The sequence below is a fragment of the Cynocephalus volans genome, chromosome X (genome assembly GCF_027409185.1).
Source record: "Cynocephalus volans isolate mCynVol1 chromosome X, mCynVol1.pri, whole genome shotgun sequence".
Classification (NCBI taxonomy): Eukaryota; Metazoa; Chordata; class Mammalia; order Dermoptera; family Cynocephalidae; genus Cynocephalus; species Cynocephalus volans.
In genome coordinates, this window is record NC_084478.1 from 2,852,501 (window position 1) to 2,861,147 (window position 8,647).

Below are 8,647 nucleotides of genomic sequence, written 5' to 3' on the forward strand. Positions count from 1 at the left end.
TCTTCTTTCTGTTTGGGCAGAAATGCAATAACAAACAGCCCAGGTAAGTGCGTGGCACGGACCAGGCTGGGATTAACTGTCTCACAGCAAGTATTGCTTGTTTCCGTAACCATCAACAAGACGGGTATAGAGTCTTCCTTTTGCGGTTGATAAAAGTTAACCATGATTGAGAATAGTAAGTGTTTCAGATGTGTGGCATCCTGCAAAGAGATAATAAAAGCAAATTCACACAGCAGGGAGAGATGCCCATGGTATTTGTCTGGGCTATCCAGAGAGACAGACCAATAGGATGTAGATATTGATTAGATGCAGCTATAGATAACAGATAGAGATAGAGATGTGAGGGTGCTTCCAAATGTTTGCAGAAAAAATAGAATTAAAAGGTAGTGCTAATCTTTTCATGAACTTTTTGATGGCTCTTCATATGAGAGAAGATATGCATATGTGGAGAGTTTGTTCGTGTGCTTTACAGAGACTGGGAAGTCCCACAACAGGCCATCTGCAAACTGTAGATATTGCTCACGCAAAGTATAAAAGCCTCAGAATGATGGAAACTGGTGTTGTAATTCTCAGTCTGAGACCAAAGGCTGAGAACCTGTGGGCCACTGGTACAAGTGCTGGAGTTCCAAGGCTGGCATTCTGATGTCCAAGGCCAGGAGGAAGACAGTGTTCCAGCTCCAGGAGACAGTGAGGGAAAGGGCTGAAATTTTTGCATCAGGGAGAGGGGTGTCAGGAACACGCCTCCACGATAACAGCATTAACCTTTTCATAAGGGCACAGCCCTTACTACTGAATCACTTCTTAAAAGTCCCACCTCTTGACACCATTGCATTGGGGGTTAAGTTTTCAAAACATGAGCTTTGGGGAACACATTTAAACCATAACAATTACATACTCCTAGAATGTGGAAATATGCCCCAAGTACCCACTGAATCCATGCCCATGTAGATAGCTTTGAAGTTTCACCATTTTCCCTAAAGATGCATGTGGCATACTGCATGGTCCTACAATTTATCTGTCGGATTAAATACTTACCATGCAGGAAATTGGCCCTGCATGAAGTCTCCTCACCCACATGTTGAAGACCTGGTGCTACAGCCCATTCTTTGTCTGGGGCATGTTTGTAGGTGGGTGAGCATGAGGTAAGGCATGTACCCCCATACCCCAAAGTGCTTAGAAAAGTCATTCGACGGAAAGTAACAATGCAAGGAAATATCTCCCTGAGCATGGAGGGTATGCTAACTTTCCTTCTGACCTTTTTTTCTGCTCCTCCATTTACTGGTGTGGACAGAGACTAACAGAGACTGCGTTGGAAGTGCTAAGAAAGAAAAATGTAAGAATTCTTTTGGTTTCATTTGGCATTTGTCAAATAATTATTCTACTCCCCCAAGGACTAGAGGAGCAAGGGTTGCATTCTTTGACAGAGACAAAAATTAAGAGAGCATATTTCAGTGTGTCTGCACAAACGTGAATTTGCAAAGCGGATGGTAGCTTTGTGGAAAAAAATACTTATGCACCATATTCCCATCTCTTGTTATGGGCCGAATTGTATCCCCACTGAATTCTTAAGTTGAGGCTGTCCCTCTTAGAATCTCAGAATGTGACCTTATTTGGAGACAAGGTCTTTAAGGTGGTGATTAAGGTAAAATGAGGTCATTAGGGTGGGCTCTATTCCAATAGGACTGGTGTAATTATAAGAAGAGGAGATCGAAGGATACAGACATACGCAGAGGGACGACCATGTGAGGACACAGTGAGAAGACGGAGTCCACAAGGCAAAGAGAGAGACCTCGGGAGATACCAGCCCTGCCACGCCTTGATTTCAGACTTCCAGCCATGCCTTGATCTCCGGCTTCAGCCTCCAGAACAAGAGATAATAAATGCCTGTTGTTTAAGGCCACAGATTGCAGGACTTTATTATGGCAGCCCCAGTAGAATAATATACTCCCCTTATAAACAAAAACGTTCTGCACTTCCTACTTAAATTTCCATCAGCCCTGCATGCACGCACACCTATTTAAAGAGGCTGTTCATGTATTCCTGGATCTGTACTTCACTCTCAGGCTATATCTACTTGGCCAACCCTAATACCACTTGGGGCTCCTCCCTTCAGTGACATACACCATTGTCCCACGACACTCACCTTCTCTAAAAATCCCCAGGCCAGATTTTTTTCTTTTCCCAGCTTCCACTCAGTTTTCTCATTTAAGTTCCCAAAATATCACTGACTTGCTGGCCCTGCCTGACTCCCAAAGGAAACAGAATGACCTGCTGCCAAAAACGACAGCTCTGTAGGACTTCCTGACAAAGCATTCTACCCTATTCAGTGATCAGCTAACTTCTCCAGAAAAAAAATGAGTGCACTTTTGAATGAAAACAGTAAAGACGTGCAGAAAGGAAAGTTTCAGAAAAGTAATGTATTCTCTCCCTGATTTAAAAAAAAAAAAAAGTGTGTGTGTGTGTGTGTGTGTGTGTGTATGCACACATTCTATGAGGAGACAAGTATAGATCCATTGTGAGCGTGGGGAATGAGGCTCCATTTGGAAGAAATCATCTGTATTATACTGTGTTGTAATATAGTGCAGTGTGTTGTTTTGTTTGTTGTGCTGCATTGTGCTGTATCGCACCACATTGTCAGGACTTGGTACAGCCCCGACATATGGTGGAAAATCAATAGGTGTAATTAACGCACACACACACACACACACATAACCCATAATGAGCAATCAATTCTTCTACAACACGTATTTGAAAAACACATTTGTTCCAGTTAGATTTACAAATTAGGGGATGACTTAAGCAAGCATAAGGCAATTTTTGCATTTGATTTTGCAAGATTTCATTTGGGAAAAAACAAGATGAGCAAAAAAAAATTTTCAGCCAAACAGAAAATGTCACCCAGACACACAATAGGCACGCATGTCCATGCCTCAAATGTACCCACACCTTCACTTTACATGTGTCTTAGAAGCCATGTGCACTCATTCCCAACTGGGGTGACAACTTCCTGTCCATTTTTAGGCAACCCACCTGTCTTAGTCTGTTCAGGCTGCTATAGCAAAATATCATAAACTCGGTGAGGCGATTTATAAACAATGTATATCTATTTCTCACAGATTTGGAGGCTGGAAGTCCACGATCAAGGCATGGCAGAGTCAGTGTCTGGTGAGGACCCACTTCCTGGAGGCAGCAACTTCTCACTGTGTCCTCGCATGGTGGAAAAGGCACAGGAGCTCTACCGAGTCTCTTTTATAAGGGCACTAATCCCATTCAAGAGGGTCTCACTCTCATGACCCAACCTCCTCCCAGAGACCGCACCTCCTAATACCATTGCCTCAAAGATAGGCTTCAACACGTGAATTTTGGGGGGACACATTCAGACCATAGCACCGCCTACAATATCCACTTTACAGTATCTCATACGCAGCCACCCTTCCAACCTTCATTTCCATGAGCCAACATCAGGCCTTTTTCTGGGTAAGGTCTGCTGATATTAATTGTATTATTTACATATGTCTTAATCATTTAATGCATGCAAAATGAGACTACCACTTTTAATCGACTTTTATCTTTTTATTTATTCATTTACTTTTTGATACATTATTTGTATGTATTTTTTGTAACAGTGACAACATCTTTCAGATTTGGCCCTACCCTGTTTTTTTCCATAAGCCCCATGGTTTTTATTGGGTGACTTTTGCATAGCACAATGATTTGGGGGAATGAGTATGTCTCTTTATGGCAGAACTGACTGTAGCTAAGAAACAAAGTTTGAGACTGAGTTTCTAGATTGATCTCAAGGGCGTAGTATGTCCAGAACTAACCCAGCTGGGGCTCCCCTGTCATGACCCTAATGAGGAAGGAAAATAGACCTTGGATGAGTTCCCATCTTCTCCTAGAGTTCCACACATCCTTGACCTGCTCTCTTCAGAACCAGGACTGAGTGTGTCTACATGCATTCAGTAGTAAGATTGAAAGCAGGTGGGCTAACTCGGGTGTGGTCAGTTGAAAGCAGGTGGGCTAAATAAGGTGTGGGCAATTTAAAGCAGGTGTGATATATGAGCCGTGGCTAATTTAAAGCAGGTTAGATAAATGAGGTGTGATCAATTTGGAAAAGGTTGGATAGATTAGGGGCGGCCAATTAAAATCAGGTGGGATACATAAGGTGTGTCAAATTTAAAGCACGTGGAATAAATCAGGGGTGGTCAATGTCAAACAGCTGGACTATATCAGGTGTGTTCTATTTAACGCAGATGGGACGAAACAGGTGTGCTTTATTTCAATCAGGTGAGGTCATGGAAAGAGTTCTGGACCAGAAAGGAGGAGAAGGTGCACCTGCTTCTAGTTCTGCATAGTCTATACAAATCCGTCCAATCTCTAGCCAGCAAAGGCATGTCCACAAAGCTGGAAGGGTTTGACCCAGAGACCTAAACAGGAACCACAGCCATAGTTGTACCACTTGAATTCTCTTCTCTCTAAACTCCTGCCTGAATATTACCTAAAGTCACCCCTGAGCACATCCTGGCCTCCACACCATGCTTCTCTCTTCTCCTTCAGCACAAATAACTATTTTGCTTTCAAAAGTTCCTCAAACAATTGCAGATAGATCTGCCATATGACCCAGCTATCCCACTGCTGGGAATATACCCAGAGGAATGGAAATCATCAAGTCGAAGGTATACCTGCTCTCCAGTGTTCATCGCAGCACTCTTTACAATAGCCAAGAGCTGGAACCAGCCCAAATGTCCATCATCAGATGAGTGGACATGAAAAATGTGGTACATCTACACAATGGAATACTCCTCTGCTATAAAAAAGAATGAAGTACTGCCATTTGCAATGACATGGATGGACCTAGAGAGAATTATATTAAGTGAAACGAGTCAGGCACAGAAAGAGAAATATCACATGTTCTCACTTATTTGTGGGAGCTAAAAATAAACAAATAAATACACAAATAACCTGGGGGTGGGGAAGGGGAGAAGACACAACAATCACAATTCCTTGAAGTTGATACGACAAGCGAACAGATATGAGGTTGTTGGGAGGAAGGTTTTGGTAATGGGCCACAATAATCAACCACATTGTATATTGACAAAATAAAATAAAATTAATAAAAAAAGTAAATATTTGAATATGCCATCGTGGTGGCTGCCCTTCCACAAACATAAACACTACGACTTCTTAATGAAGACTGTCCCCTGGGAACATTTGGAACTGACTTCAGACAGGTCTGCTGCAGGTTCAATTAAGGCTCTTCTGTTCGTAGCCAGCATGTGAGAGGCAGGGGCTACGTGGGATACCACGCTGGCCAGCTTCTCTTCTCTATCTCTGAGCAAAGAGACAGAGTGGGGTCGTCCGCCACAGGAAAAGATTAGGAAGAAGCATCTGTCCACTCGCCTTGGTCTGAATTAACTCTGAATGCCCGTGGTAGATGAGCAGAAAGATAAGTTGGGTAACACCACGGGCTCTTTCAATGGCCCCAGCTTGGACTGTCCTGGATTAGATTTGCTTAGGAAGGTCTGAGAAGGAAACAGACACTTAACCCCAACTTACTTTAGGAAGCTTGCCAGATGACAGCATGGAAGGCCCTAGGGAGGCCCTTACGTTTCCAGGTGGACGATGTGTTTGAGAGCTGGGAAGGGGATGGTTCCCATGGAAAAGGGGAGGATGGGGCATCAGAGAGACATTGGCTGGACGGAACCAGCGGCATGGGAGATGGAGTCCATGCTAGGAGAACGGCTCTAAGTAGGTTCAAAGACTGAACATGTTAATGACCTTGATGAAGATGGCAAGTTGACGAGTGTGTCTATGTGTCTGTGTGCCTCTGTGTGTGTGTGCGTCAGTATTCATTTATGCACTGTATGCATCTCTGTGTCTCAGTGTATGTGTATATAGGTGTGTTGTGTGTAGGTGTGTCTGTCTGCATTTGTATGAATGTGCTTGTGTATGTCTCTGTGTGCATATAAGTGGGTTGTGAGCAGGTGTGTCTATGTATGTATGTATGTGTTTGTGTATGTCTCTGTGTGCATGTATGTGAATATGTGTCCTGTGCATTTATGTGTGCACATTCATGCATGTGTGTATGTGTGTGCTTGTGTACGTATGTATATATGTGTGTCTGTATGTATAGGTGTGCTGTGTTTCATGTGCATTTCTGTATATATGTATATGTGAGTATGTACATATACGTGTCTGTATGATTGTATGTTTTTGTGTCTGTGTGACTGTGTGTGTATGTAGATGCCCATATGTGTGCCCAAGTGTGTCTGTGTGTTTGTGTCTGGGTTTGTCTCTGCACATATGTATGTCTGTGTGTACATATGCTTGAGTGTATAGATACTCGTGCATCTGTTTGTGTGTCTGTGTGTCTGTCTATGTATATGGATGCCTCTGTGTGTACTCAAGTGTGTCTGCATGTGTTTCTGCCGATGTGCCCGTGTGTGTTTTCATGTGTGTCTCTGTGTCTATGTGTGTGTGCATGCCTGTAGGTGCACACATGCCTCAGGTGACCCAGCTTTCACTCTACCCTGGGACACTTTGATTCAGTTTCTGGCTGGAATCTACATGTACATGTCTGGCTTACCCCTGTAATGCAGAAGGGAACATGCAAGAGGAGGCAGACCCTTGAAGATCACATTACCCAGCTTACCATCTGGCCTGAGGAGACCCATGAGGAGCCACATGGCTGATGGGTTCTAAATCCTCAACCTTTGAGTAACTGTAACTTGAAGTCCAGTCAGACAAACGCCGACATGGCCACAAGAGACTTTTATTAGTGGCACTCTGTCCAGGCAGGCATCAGACACGAGCTCAGGGCTCAGACAGGAGGCACCAGTCTGCAAAGCACTGTCAGAATCTCCTAACTCAGGACTTCCTAGAAGAGGCAAGGGGTGTTTTGTTTGCTTGCTTGTTTTAATAACTCAGCCCACTCATTTTACCAACCATCCAGGTGAGCATGGATTCTTACCACACCTGTGCTGCAGAGTGAGGCATCTAAACCCGTGGTTCTCAAGATATGGTCCCTGGACCGGTGGCACCGGCATCACCTGCAACCTTGTGGCGCATCAGTATTTCTGACAAGGTTGAACAGGATGCCGGTGCTCCACTCACACTCCAGACCCAATGGCTCAAAAACTCTGGGGGTGTCACAACAGCCAAGCCATGGAAACAATCAATGTGTCCGTCAATGGATGAACAGATAAAGAAAATGTGTGTATTTGTGATGGAATATCATTCAGGCACAAAAAAAAAAGGAGATCCGGACATTTGTGACAATGTGGATGAACCTGGAAGATATTGTGTTAAGTGAAATAAGCCAGGTGCAGAAAGACAAATCCTGCATGATCTCAGCTATATGTAAAAAGTGGGGGGGGGGGAAGAGAGAGAAGAAAAAGTAGAATCTGCAGAGATAGGGAATAAACCGGTGGTTACCAAGGTGGGGGAAGGGGAGGAAATGGGGAGATATTGGCCAAAGGGTACAAAGTAGCGGATGCATAGGAGGAACTAGTCTAGAGATCTATTGTACAACCTGAGGGCTCTACTTAGAACCATTGTACTAGACTCAGGATTTTTGCTAAAAGAGTAGATTTTAGGTGCTCTTGCCGCAGTAAGGTGGGGGGTGACTATGTGAAATCGTGGATATATTCATTTGCTTGACTATCATAACCTTTCCGCTATCTACACATATATCAACACATCATGCTGTACACCTTAAATAAATACAGTAAAAATTTTGCAATAAATAAATAAATAACCATCAGAACGTAAAGGTCTGATGATGGGACTTGGCCATCTATTTTCACAATCTGGAGGACTCTGATGTCACCCGCACTGGAGAACGTCTGGTTTTGAGGTCCTCCCTCTGACCACTGCTGGGACTGCTGTGTGCTGTAGCTGCTCTTGTGTGACTCAGTTTCCCGGGACTTCTTTTATGAAGGGCACTTTTCTCCCATCATGGAGTCATAGCATTTTGCAGTAGGACCCTAAGGAATGTCTACAGGTCATTCTCGGCTTCTTCTAAAATAATCCTTCAAGCTACTGCCATCACCTCTGAATCTTTCCTGAGGCTTTGCTTTCTGCCGATGTTTATTGCTGGATGCTGGTTTTCTGTGTTACTTGGTAACCCCCTCTGACTTTGCTTGATGTAGCAGCCAGAGGTGTGCCATCTGTCATTTTCTGAGACTGCAATGTCTTTTCCAATGAAGTAGTGAAGAGCTGCAAATACGCTGTGTCCTTTTGCAGGAATGCAAAGTCTTGTTGAGGGCTTGAGAAGAGAAATGGATTCATTCCCTCCTCTCATAGTGCCGTGACAACTCTAAAGCGCAGGAGGTGACCCTCAACAATAATATACCTAAAGGCATGGATACTTTCATTGACTTTTGAAAAGGCATACATGCATAGAACCTTTTATGACTCAAGAAAGAATCTATAGTTAACTCCTAACCCAAGCTAAGCTAAGATAGTTGTATATTAGGTGTCCAGGCACAGCAATAGGATTTCTTTGTCACCGGCCATTTTTTTTTTTCACTACTTCTGGCAATAATAAAGGCAGCCATTGTAAAGACAGCTCTAACATCAGCCAACACCTGCTCAGGTGTCTGTGATTTTTGGACCGCTCTGGCCAGTGGAAGGCAGTTTCCTTTAA